Source organism: Rhipicephalus sanguineus, chromosome 8, assembly GCF_013339695.2.
Source record: "Rhipicephalus sanguineus isolate Rsan-2018 chromosome 8, BIME_Rsan_1.4, whole genome shotgun sequence".
NCBI lineage: Eukaryota > Metazoa > Arthropoda > Arachnida > Ixodida > Ixodidae > Rhipicephalus > Rhipicephalus sanguineus.
This window is the reverse complement of record NC_051183.1, coordinates 165839176-165853064: the sequence shown is the minus strand read 5'-3', so window position 1 is coordinate 165853064 and position 13889 is coordinate 165839176. Positions and strand designations below refer to the sequence as shown.

Genomic DNA, 13889 nt, shown 5'->3' with positions numbered 1-13889 from the left:
GTGACAGCCGGGACGACCAGCGAAGCGCCGGCCAAACGAACGCTGTCTGTCGCCTTGTGCACAGCAGACGCTCGCTGTAGCGGCCGAAGCGCCGAAGTTAGCGGTGCCCTCGGCTGCGTCACTTCCGCCGCCTTACTAACACTGACGTCACAGACGCAGTGTTGCCAATAATTGTGGGAAGCCAGGAGGGCGTTTGCAGACAATCTTTAAAATTCATTTGCAAACAATCTGCGCATGTCTCAAGCCTGTAATTTGGCATAAATGACGGAAACGTGCAAAGGAACGTACCCAGCGAATTTCATTGAGATCCATCGACCTCGAAAAATCGCCGGAGTTGGCCTTTAAGAGACCCTGCAACACTTCTCAAACATTGTCAGGAAGTGTTGCCTGTCTGTCATCAAAGCTCCTGTGACCATCCGAGCCAATTGTTATGGAAGTTCACGCAGCTAGCAGTTTGCAATTTTGTGTCAAGTACCATTAAATCGTGATGTAACAAACTTCAACATAATGAAGCATTTAGAGCACAGCTCTTATTCACCTATCCCTGGGTTTCATGTGATCCGTGTTATCATAATAAAAAAAAAACAATACGCACGCAAGGGAGGATGAAAGTGATGGCAAAGAGAGATGGAGGGAGGCCTAGTAGAAGCATGAGTCAAAGAAACACAGTGCTGGTGTTAACTCCAGAGCCACACACACATGCGCTGCCACCACTAGAGAATGCAAACGTTAGGGAGTCCGAGCACGCTCTAGCTGGTAGAGGGCACTCTTGTGCAGTAAAAGCTCGTTAATTCGGATTTCACAGGACCAGGAAAAACGTCCGAGTTAACCGAATGCCGAATTAACGAACGAACAGGAAAAACAACATTAAAATCAAGTTGGAGAAGCTTACCTTTATGTGCTGAAGTATTTTGTAATGGTCGTCTGCGTTTTCGCGCAGACTCTGGCTGACATTACAATTTTTCTTAACTCTTCCAAATGGCCAACAGCACGCAAACTGTTGGAAGTGCTCAGGCAAACGTTCTTTAATATCAAAAGCACCTCCAAGACTTCCGATGAGGTCGCGACGTCATTAATAATTTCTTGATTGGTCAGGAGAGCAGTCGTGGAGACAAAATCATCAGTCGCAATGTAGTCCTCGAGGGTCATATCTGTGGGAAGGACAGCATTGAAGGTCGGGCAGTCATCGTCGGTGGGCTCGGCTGACACCTCGTCGATGCCATCGTCAGCTACTGCCGCATGCACGGGCCTCACATGCAAACACGGTCAAGAGAACTCCGCAAGAAGAGACGGTGCTGACACAACGCAACGGGGAAAAAAATGGCATCGGAGGCGCAGTGGAGCGAAGAAAGAAGACGCCGACGTTCGATGATGCTGTGTGACGAGTGGGGGACATTTTTGACTGAAAGCCGAATTTGGAGAGAGACGAAGACGAAAGTGCGTGTGTGGTGCGCGCCGGCGCCGCTCGTGAGGAAGCCCGAAGAAGAATTTTGGAACGCTCGAGCAGCAAGTCGGGCCGAAGCAGTCGGTGCAGCAGTGGCAGAACGAGGGTCGTGGCGGCTACCGGTCCGTTGCGGCGCTCAACCTGTCACGGGTGGACTGCAGACGGACTCGGGCGACAAGCTACGCCAGGCGACGACGGTGCTTGCGGTCACGGTCGAGACCTGCGGGCGAGTGGGCGGTTACGCGGAGCGCCGAGCCAGGAAAACTGAGCAGTGCTGGGCCGGACTACCGGTGTTCTCGGACGTGTCCGAGCACGGGTCTGGCCATCCACCACGCAGCGAAGCGGCCGTCGCAACAACTGTCGTGGTGGCTCATCAACCCCACGGCGTCACACTCATGAGACACGGCGACACGTCGGACCATCTCGACGACAGCGACGTGTGAGTGGGTCACGTCGAGTGGTGCGCAGACTAGATGCGCTGTCAGGGCCGCGAGAACCGTGTAGCTTATGGACTCGAACGCTAGAGACGGCTGTACCGACAGATGTTTTGAGTTTATGTATCTAGTTAGACCATTTATGTATTTATGTCCATGTGTATAAACGTCCTGTCTTTGTCTGTAACCCATCCCTTGTCGGTTGAGCGCCATGGCCCACACAAACATCCCACAGCTGCAATCGCCCCCACTAGTTGATGACGATGGTGATGTCACTCAGGTTTCGATTTCACTCCAGTGGTGCCAGCGCTGCTTTACCACACTTTTGTGTAGCGGAAGCCGTCAGCATTTGTCTGAATTAAGCGGTGCGGAGCCGAATTCTGACGAATTAACGAAGGTTTAGTCCCATAGATTAACATGCACTTTGGCCGGGAACAATAGAGCTGTCTGAATTATCCAAATTTCCAAATTAACTGGTGTCAAATTACGAGCTTTTACTGTAGTAAATTTGGCTGGTCACCTGGTAGTCGCTCCAGAGTGCTCTGGCGACATGCATCACACTCGGCTGGTTGAAATCGAGCACTCTGAAGATATTCGGACGGTTCTTTTGGAGCGCCCTGCTCCAGCTAAAAGCACTATGATGTGCTTGCAATTCCGACCTTGGTGTGCTGCCGAGATTTGATCACGTGACTGCGTCAGCTTTTGTTCTGGCATGACGTCAGCTGTAGTCACGTGTGCAGTGCACCTGTGTGCCCTGTATGGCGACTTGTGTGCCTCCATAGGGTGACCACTTTCCTACTAGTGAAGTGCGGGGCACGTTTACCAAGAGGGGTGTGTGTGTGTGTGTGTGTGTGTGTGTGTGTGGATTTACAATGCACATCGAGAAATCAGACAGCAGAATAGCGGGATTGAAATATGCATGCACAGCATGTTAAAGGGGCCCTGCGACACAAATTAAGCATGTCGTTTTCAACGCTTGTTCTAGTACTGCGGAATATGCTGACATCGTTGTGCAAGTGGCATCGTCGAAAATGAAGGCACTTTAATTTTATTTCACCGGATACAAAAAACGGCTCAAACCGTCCGCCTCTCATCTACGAAGGCAGGCAGACGCATATTGAAGTCTGCCGGTCTGGCCCCCTTGGCCATCGACGAGAATGCCACCATGCTCTCTCACATCGTTAGGGAGACCTTTCAGGTTCGCCCTTTCCCTAGGAATGTACACCCCCAATATAACATGGCCAGGCGCAAGGCCCGAGCCCACTCTCGCATCAATTTTACGCACCAAAGCTTTCAACTAGTTTCCTACGTCGATGCTGCCCAGTACGGGCGCACAGATTCATTTGTAGCTGCTGTAGCAGACCCTGATGGGAGAATTGTTAATGCAGCTTCGCTAAGACACATCACGGTGTCTGCGGCTGAACAGGTTGCCATCGCGCTCACCATGACCGACCCCTCGCGGCCTTACATCTATACCGACTCGAGATCAGCCATACTAGCCTTTCGATCTGGTTTAATTTCGAAAGAGGCAGCGGCCATAATCAGACAAAGGCCACCTGATGCTTCGCATACTATCGCATGGTTCCCGGCGCACATGGGAAACAATGTACATCCCAGCAAACCCAACCCGAATGAGCTAGTTCATGACCAAGCGCGAGGTCTCACATTCCGTGATGGTCCCGATGCGCTAGACAGTACGGGTTGTGAGCACAACTCCGACCCATTGCTTTCTTTTCACGAAATCGTTAAGCACTATCAGCTTGGGTGCAGGAAATTCCCCCTCCCACACCCCACACTCACTCTACGCTCTTCTACGCTCAGAATGTTACAGACGGGATCATTCCCGTCGAGAGGTCAATTTAGCCACTTTGCTCCGGACATCGACCCACACTACCCTGAGTGCAATGCAGAGTATTGCTCGCTAGCACACATGCTCTGGCAATGTTCTGCGTTACGAAATGCGCCTTTTAATAAACAAGAGGACTGGGAGGAAGCCCTCAGAAGCGGCGATCCCCAGGAACAACTAAGGGCTGTCCAAAGGGCCCGCGAACGGGCAGAGGACCATGGTCTTCCGGTCCCAACGTGGGTGCGGCCCGCAACTACGAGTTTGTAGTTCCTTTGGACCTTAATAAAGTTTGTTGACTGACTGACTGACTGACCGGATAAACTACCTTGATTTCGTACTACAGCGACACACATCGGCTATTTTTGTTATGGGAAGTGAAGTTTCGTCATGTGGCAGTGACGAGAAAGGCCGTGCCTTTTGATTGGCTTGACGCGACAAGTACCATTTAATATTCATATGGTGGCAGCTGGGCCATATTACTGAGCCCTAAAAAAAAATCGCGCCATATCTACGAAGTGAATGATGATTGAGGAGCTGGCGAGCCCCTCTGCTCCGCTGCCTTGTATTTTTCGTTCATGTTACTGTAAAAGCTCGTTAACTCGACACCCGTTAATTCGGATAATTTGGACGGCACTATTGGTCCCGGCCAAAGTGCATGTTAATCTATGGGACCAAACCTTCGTTAATTCGTCAGAATTCGGCTCTGCACCGCCTAATTCGGACAAATGCTGACGGTTGCCGCTACACAAGTGTGGTACAGCAGCGCTGGTACCACTGGAGTGAAACCCAAACCCGAGTGAGATCGCCATCGTCATCGAATGTCGGCGTCTTTTTTCTTCGCTCCACTGCGCCTCCAACGCCATTTTCCCTTGCGTTGTCGTGTTGGCAACACAAGGGAAAATGGGAAACACAAGGGAAAACATTCCTCCGCAAGTCATCGCCAACTGTTTTTGGCACAGCGGTTTTGTGAGGCCCGAGCATGCGGCAGTAGCTGACGATGGCATCAACGAGGTATCAGCTGAGTCCACTGACGATGACTGCCCGACCTTCGATGCTGTCCTTCCCACAGATGTGACCCTTCAGGACTACATCGCGATTGATGATTGTGTCGCCACGACTGGTCTCCTGACCGATCAAGAAATTATTAATGATGTCACGGGCGCCCAGGAAGACCACGATTCTGACGAAGAGTCAATCATGCGAGGAGATGCAGCCGCGACATCGCATTTCACGGGAAGTCTCGGAGGCGCTTTTGATATTAGAGGACGTTTGCCTGAGCACTTCCGACAGTTTGCGTGCTGTTGGCCATTTGGAAGTGTTAAGAAAATTTGTAATGTCAGCCAGAATCTGCACAAAAATGCAGACGACCATTACAAAATACTTCAGCAAATAAAGGAAAGAAGATGACTCTTAAGGGCTCGTTTTCTTTGTTAGACACAAATAAAGGTATGCTTCTCCAACTTGATTTCAATGTTGTTTTCCCTGTTTATTCGTTAATTCGGCATTCGGTTAATTCGGACATTTTTTCCGGTCCCGTGAAATCCCAATTAACGACCTTTTACTGTATTAGTATCCTTATGTTTTGTTCTTTTTCTTTCAAGAATTAATGATCGAGCAATCACATGAGCGGATCATTAAGCTTTTCCTAACGTTGAGGTGTGAGCGATCGTTCAGACAGATGAGACGCGGTCTAACCATATGTGGTTTTGCCTGTGTTAATGTCATCATTAAGGTGCTCGAAGAACAAGAGGAAGAAGACTTCTCTTTCGCGCGAGCTGCGCCTGTAGTGGTCGCTTCTGGAACTAAGGTTACGCATACGGCGCGGGTATAGTGTACTAGAATAATTTCCTAGTGACGCGTCCAGGCGACAGGGACAATAGGCCGGTTGAAGCAAACGCCAGTAGGCGCCACTGGTGGCGTTGCTGCGCTTTTTTCTAGTCGCGGAGCCAATTCGCGCCGGTTTGGGCCGGTTCAGACGCGCTTTGCAGCTGCTTGCCTCGTGCGCGTCCCCTGCGACGCTACGTTCAACGTCGTAGTTCTTGTGAAAAAAAAAATGGTGGATGACTTCTTTTTCTCCGGACGCTTACATGTGGGATGCTTCCATGTAGTACGTCTCATTGCATGCCGTAAAATGAGACAAGGAAACGCCGGAATAACCTTGTTTAGTTGCGTTTCTGTAACCGAGAATAAATCACAAAAAGTTTACCACCATCAATATGCGTCCGTCGAGGCCGTTATTTCATCGTACGCCTTCTGGCATAGCAACGCAGCGTAGACGTTGCTGAGCATTTTTGTGTAGTTTGCGATGAGCATGCGATTTAAATGTTGTGTTAGATATTGCGCAATAGAAGCAAAACATGCAGAGTTACTCATATGATGGGTTTGTGCAAATGGATGATAAAAAAATGCGAATAGATACTGCTGCAGGCGATGTCCCGAACTGCAATGAATCCGCCGGTCTGCGGCATTTACGCTAGCAGACGACGCTGTCGATACTAGTATGTTGCTGTGGTTTTCACAAAATTTCTTTACACTATACTATAGTAAATGCAGTCTTTTTGCTCAGCAATCAGAGAGTCCGGTGCTTAAGGAACGCCTACAAACGCGGAGAAGGAGAGCGTTAAACGCAGTGGGGGAGAGAGCGACCGGTCAACTAGAAAAAGGCGCAGTGGCGACGCCTGGTGGCGTCTACACAAACGGGCACGCGCGCTTCTTCTCAGACGCGTCACTAGGAAATTATTCTAGTACACTATAGGCGCGGGACATTGCCCCAGCTTAAGAACCTGGCGAGCCAGCTCCTAATAAAACCCCTTTTTTTATGCTTTCTCAGAAACAAATCACTTCTGTTTCTAACTGATGTATTTTGAAAACAACGGACAGGACGCTAGGTGCGCTGTGGAACTGGTGGGAATAGTAATCAAACTACAGTCAACTGCTGATTTTTCAGACGCCGAATTTTCCGGACATGCTCAAAAATTCGGACGCTTTCGCGGCACCGTCACGAGCCCCATAGACGTCAATGTATAAGAACGTCCAAAATTTAGGACGCTGAAACTCTTCGGCGTCTGATTTTTCGGACTTTCTGCCCAAATTGCAGGTCCGAAAGGCATTAATTGAAGCCCCCACCTATGCCGCGTCTATCATCTCATAGGTTCAAACCAGCGCTTTCGCGATTCGACCGAATGTCGAATTCCATTTTCGAGAGCCTGGGCGTGCACCAAAATGCCTGATAAGTGTACTGGGAGGCATTAAAGCTATTTCGGATGTGGCTGTGATGATTTGATCGCTTGAGTGGAATAAAAAAGCATGAATTCGCTTTTTCGGACTGCCCGATATTTCAGATGATTTCACGGTCCCTAGGGAGTCCGAAAAATCGGACGTTGACTGTATACTCTTCTGCGTTTTGCCTTCTGCCGCATTGGGCGATATTGGCCACACCGGCAGCTGCGAGACACGCAACGCTCTGTTCGGCACAATGCTGTTAACGAAAAAAGAAAAACTCTAAACGCTTACCAACCGACGCCTTCCGCATCATCGGGCGGTAGCGTTTTGTCCGAGCCCTCGGAGCCATCCTCGCTTTGTGTGGGGCTCAACGACGTGCTTTCAATTTACAATGGCGTGTCCGGATACGGCACTACATGCAGGGCATTGCTGTGTCGCAAGATCTTGCGCTCAAGGTTTTTTTAGATCACCCAGACTCATTGTGTGCACTACACGACAAACCATGGGACCATCTGCTAGGCTACTCATGTGGTTCATCGTAGCCATGGTTGCAACGTCGTCAAAAAGAGCGGTGGCAAGGCACTGTGTGAAGGCCACCATGAGGCGAGACTTCCGGTATGTCTCTATAAAAGGCACACGGTGATTGGAAATGTCCTTTGACGTCAGCAGCAGAGTGAAATGCGAAAGGGAACGTTTCTTGTCGTCGTCTGCTCGATTTTTGAACTTTGAAGACTAATAACATCAGTTTTCGTGCACCAATTTTCACAATTGTTTTTTGCGTTCGTCTCGGCATTCATTACTACACACATTCCAGCATTAAACAAGACAGTCACAAAAGCGTCGCAGGGCCCCTTTAAGCAACCCATAGCGTTTACTGTAAGCACACTATTTTTCAGATTTAGCATTGCCATGTTTGCGTGGTTTACATTGCGATGGTTTCGGGTGCCCACTTCTAACTAAATTTGGAGTTGCTGTTGAAGTTCATTCCGCTCGCAGCAAATGACTCGGTTAAATGGCTTCGCTTGCGTTCAGGCAGCCTTGATGATAGACATTATGAAACCGTTAAGCGCACAAAGACGGGAACAAGAAGACGACACTATCACTTTTCTTACGTGGTTCATATTTATTACTTTTATTATTAGGGTCATTCCACGCCAACTGCCCAGTTGGGGCGCTCGAGAAAAATCAATTTCTCTCGAAAAGTCTGAGAAAATTACACACATATAGGCATTAGTTCTACAGTATTTTCCCAAAATAATTTGAGCGGCAAAAATTTTTTGGGCACGCGAGCGCCATTTGAACTGCACGAAATGTTGGAAAACCAGGTATGAAAAAAAAATTCGCTATTAATCGATTGTTCCAGGCATTCTTTCAACATTTGCTTTTCTTGCGTTTTTCGAGCATCATTATTTCATTATAGAACAGTTCCCTATGCCAGCATTATATTTTTTACTCTAAGCGTACGTAAAGTTGAGTAAATTTTCGTGTTTTGGGGAATTTTTTTCAAAAGGCAATTATTTATCAAATGCAGAAATTATTTTGATAAAACTTTCCATAAAATGTACTGTCTCCTAAACTTTTTGTTTTGCCTGTGCGGTTCATAGGCTCTAAAATAAAATCCTGAGCTTGGCAAAAACGCTACATTGGCCTATGTTGAGACGTCTGTAGCACCCTAAGGTGGTCCAAGAAAAAATAAGCAGAAAAGCGCATACGATTGAGAATCATAACAACTTTGTCCAGAGAAAGTTTAATCAAAGTAATTTTTGTTTTAGTCAAGAAAAAAATTTTTGAAGTTTAGTCTCACCATTGCATCGTGTTGCTGGGGGGGGGGGGGGGGGGCAATAAACCAACTGAATTTGCTGCTTAAAAAAAGAATTGGTGTATTCGTGGGACGTGGTTTTCTGTTCCTTTTGTTAGTACTTTATATTGTTTATTAAATATAAAGGTGATAAGAAACAGAGGTAAAAATATAAAAATTCCATTGGCTTAGGTGCGACAATTCCCCCAATAATGAATCGCTTTACCACGGCCGCTAAATAAGAAAAAAGGTGCGTCCTGCCGAACGCTCTTTTGCGCCGGTGCGAGCGCTAGTTCTTGCTCCCACCGCCGCAGCGCTGCACAACGGTAAAGGAAAACTGCTCGCACAGGCAGCCAGCCGGCTGCGCGCATTCGTTTTAGTGGTCAGTATAGTCGCCTCGCTTAGACCTGTCATTGCATATCAGCTATTTATGTGCCAGACATGCCAGACCACATAACAGGTTTTCTTTGCGGTTGTTGCTACTATACGCGGGAGGGTTTTGCTCCCGTGGAGACACTTACAAGCGTGTGGCAAAGCTCCGTTGCCAAATATGGATGGATGAATCAATGTAAGACTTTATTGAACAATCATTCTTTTATTCTTCTGCTGGGAACAAAAGTGGTCCACTGCTGTTCGTTGATATTCTCAGTTGTTTGAATGCTCTATCTTTTGTTATCTGCGTGGTTGACTTCCTCATTTAGGGGGCTTTTTTAGAGATGCATGATTATTTACTGTTCTTCAAAAAAAATAATAAACTAGCGTGACATGGAATATCTGCCACGCGTATAATTGCTAAATCTGGTCTATGGCTACTTCACATTCCACTAATAAGTGCCATTTTAAATGACGGCCGATTCAAACATGAATTGCTACCATTGAGCTGCTTTACTGAAACACAGTAAATGCAAACGTCTTGCCTAAATATGGCTACACAGTGGCTAGTTGGGCGAGCTGGCGCATACTCACGTTAAAGTGTTCTAGAACACTTTACTCACGTCTTGGAGACACACTGCAGATGACAAACGAGCACAAGAAATGGCGGGAAGACACACAGCGCTGCACAATGAACTGAAGGTTTATTGGGTTTTAACTCTCGCGTTTCAACGTGGTCTTCAACGGCAGGGCTGCGTAGGCCGTCGTTCAATCCAGAGAATGCTTCCGCGTTCAACGTCGTTTCACTGACCACGTTTTCTTTTTCAGCAACTTCTGCACACAAGTGACTGACAGCTTTTTGATCTTTGGCACTCGTCTTGTTATTCTTGTTCGCTGTCCGATATGGAAGGAGCAGGCGAAACACGAGCAAGTCGTCAACCTTTCAATGAGGGCGCGAGTAGCTTGTACGCTGGATAAGATGAAAATATGATCGGCACGGCTGTCGGTCCCAGCACCTTGCACTCTACCTGTCCTGCTTGAAGTGAACGGCTGGCTTGAAGTGAACAAGGCGAATGTCAGACTTCTTCACCAGGTCTTGGGCATTGCGGTTATTGTGAAATGTCCGATCACTGATAGAGGCAACGCAACAAAAAACCACACCCTTTTCTCCCTCGTAAGCAAGCGTACGGCTGCTGCTTTCCAGCAGGAGTGTTTGCTTGCGCTCACCCGAGCCAACGCCCCTAGCGTTCGCTTAAAAGCGGCCGTGGTTTACCAGTGTGCAGCACCCCTTCGGTAGCGTTTCAAAACTCTGCATGTCACGTGTTCCCCCATTGAAAATGCACCCATTTGGCAGGCCGCACCTTTTTTTTATTTAGCGCCATGGCTTTACTTATTGCATGGGGCTCTCAGAATCAACGGGTGTCACAATAAGTTAAGTCTCGACGTTCATGTAAGCCAAAGATAGGAGACGTAAGCGTGGACATTTATAGCGGATCCATACGAAGTTCATCTATGTATTCCGCAAGGGTTGATGCACGATTTGACGACGCGCGTGTATTCACGCTTTCCGTACGTCGTCCATGACGCTAGAGATGGAATATCCCAAGCTGTCTTTGACATCTTAAGTTGGGTGGTTACAGGCAGCAGATTTTTGGTCAAAGTAGGATTTGTCAGTCTGGTAAATGCAGTTTTACAGCTGTTGTGAGATCACAACAGTAGACGATTTTTGTGGCGTAGTTGTACACCGCCGCCGTCACCTCCAGTGCGCGTAAGAAATGCAATAAGGAACACGATTCATTACAGGGAATTGTGCCACCTAAGCCAGTGGCATTTTCATATTTTTACCTCTATTTATTATCACCTGTATATGTAATAAACAAATATAAAGTACTAACAAAAGGAACTGAAAACCATGTCCCACGAATACACCAACTCTTTTTTTATGCAGCAAAGTCAGTTGGTTTGTATTGCCCCCTAGCAAAACAATGCAATGGTGGGACTAAACTTCAAAAATTTTTTTCTCAACTAAAACAAAAACTACTTTGATTAAACTTTCTCTGGACAAAGTTGTTATGATTCTCAATCGTATGCGCTTTTCCGCTTATTTTTTCTTGGACCACCTTAGGGTGCTACAGATTTCTGAACATAGGCCAGTGTAGCATTTTTGCCAAGTTCAGGATTTTATTTTAGAGCCTATGAACTGTACACAGGCAAAACAAAAAAATTTAGGAGCTAGTATGTTTTATGGAAAGTTTTATCAAAATAATTTCTGCATTTGATCGATGATTGCCTTTTGTAAAAAAATTCCCGAAAACACGAGAATTTACTCAACTTGACCTACGCTCTAAGGAGTAAAAAATATAAAGCTGCCATTAGGAACTGTTCTATAATGAAATAATGATGCTCAAAAAACGCAAAAAAGCAGGTGTTGAAAGAATGCCTCGAACGATTGATTTATGGCAAATTTTTTTTTCTGTACCCGGTTTTCCAACATTTCGTGAAGTTCAAATGGCGCTCACGTGCCCAAAAAATTTTTGCCACTCAAATTATTTTGGGAAAATACTGTAGTACTAATGTCTATATGTGTGTCATTTTCTCAGATTTTTCGAGACAAATTGATTTTTGTCAAGCGCCCCAATTGGGACAGTTGGCGTGGAATGACCCATTACTAAAGGGAGCACTCATATTGCTGCATGCAAGGATACAGGTGAACATTATCAGGGCTCTTTCTTTTTTCTCACTTTTTTTTTAACACATTCATCCTCCACTAGGTGACGCTGCAGTGACAGCTTAGGCACGTAAACACTGTCCCGCTGTACTAAGACGCGCTGTCCATAATGAATGTTTGTAGCAGAGTATTCCCTTAAAGGTACTGACACAAAAATTTTGAGTTGTCATTTTTTTGCATCGTATGAAAGACCTGGCTTCAAGAGCCTAGACAATATATTGGTAAGCGCGATTGCACTCTGAAAAATTAATTATAACATGTTTTTGAAGGGATACTGAGCAAAATTTTTGCCGCCAAGGTTTTCAGCCAGACTGAAAGACTGGGTGCTGAAATCAGTAGACACAACCTTCATTTCACACAGAAACTAGCAGAAAATAATGAATTCGGTATGAGTTTCACAAACAGCCGCGTCTAGAGTCTGTGCCGTGAAGTCGAGGAGGCAATGTTTCTTGATGTGTAATGCTCCCAAAACATGCGCGACAGCCGTTGCTCGCATCTCTGAACTTGCTCAGCTCTCGTTCCTGGACGAACTGCGCATGCAGTGAACCATGCCCTTGAAGTGGGTGGCGCCTTTGTGGAATGGGCAGGATGGGCACTGCAGTGGCTTTGATGTCACAGCTTGCACTGACGTGCAGCGACCACACGCTGACAATATTCCAAAAGTACAGTCAATTGTTCAAAAATACGTGAAATTAAGAGTCGTGTCTTCCAAGTAGAATTTTGGTGTTTTTGTCATTTTTTCCAATTTTGGTTCAGTATCCTTTTAAAGCTAGTTTTGGTTCCTACTGTACCCTGACATTGCGATGCGATATGAGCTTCTCGTCACATGCTCGCGCAAGATATTATGACATTTCCATGGCTGCTCCACTAGTGGCATGGCTCCATTGGTGGTGCACAAGCAGCCATCTTGTATGTTGTGGTACCCCACGTCATCACTAGTCATAATAATGTGCTTGAAGTCACCAGAATCGGCACTGTAGCCCGACATCACGCTAGTGTCTATGTCAGTAGGTGCGCCAAGCGGAAATTGACTTTAATATAAAAATAAGATAATTATGAGCATTTACTGAGCTTCACACTTGCTCAGAGCAGTCTTTGTGTATACAGGAGATGGTATGACAGAGTAAAATCAGCTTTGAAAATTGGTGTCAGTGCCCCTTTAACCAGTGCTGTCATGCTAACGCTAAACTAAAAGTGTCGATTAGCTACAATAATTTATTTTTTAACTTTTGGCGAGAAATTTTCTCTTGCAATAGTTTTTCATCTCTGAAAACAGCAAATAGATTAACTGACAAAAGTTCAATTACGTATCTGTGTAAACTATGTTGTGCATCACTAATATGCTCTGACACAAAACGAAGTTATTAAACAAAAGTGCGGCAACTTCAAAAATAGTCACTCACAGAATTGTTTCCACACACTGCTGCTTAAGAACCTGGGATGCACTCGACGCCACTTGTCCTACTGTCTTGAAGTCATATTTCTGTAGAAGCATGTTGCCGCTGTGAACTGCACACAGAGCTGACTTTTTCACAAGCTGAGAGTGCTTGCAGCTGATGCATCCAGGCTGGCCAGATGCATCTGAACTCAAGTCACTGCGAAACAATAATAGCAAAGTGTGAAATGCGGGACATTTTTGAAGGTTTTTGTATCTGGACGGTGCAGGTCACCCTAGGCCTCCATTTGTTCTGGTGTGTGGCTGCACGTTCGGCTGTAACACGCTTTCTCTGGCTCGATGAAGAGTGGGCTCTGCATTGATGCAATCCGAGTGAGAGCACCATGCCAGTGCATGACTACGGAGCACGCTCCAACTCTTCTGCAAGAGCAGCCTCGTTTCAAGGCACATTGGTCAAAACTTTGCACGTTGGTGATCATTGGTGACATTTTGATAACTTCATGACCACAGAACACCATGTGTCTTTTAGTTCTCCATAATGATGCACGCTTGTGTGCGATTTCAGTATACTATTGCGAATTTTCATCATTATCGTATTGTGCAGTGTGTGCAGGCGTAGTTCAGTATTTTGCACCACCCGTGCCATGGC

At 46.5% G+C, this 13889-nt stretch overlaps 1 protein-coding gene across 3 annotated transcripts in view; it reads left to right on the top strand.

The window, feature by feature from the left end:
* Positions 1 to 13889, top strand: part of LOC119402460 (tumor susceptibility gene 101 protein) — a 255350-nt gene that overhangs the window by 86017 nt on the left and 155444 nt on the right. The gene's annotated exons all lie outside the window — the stretch shown is intronic.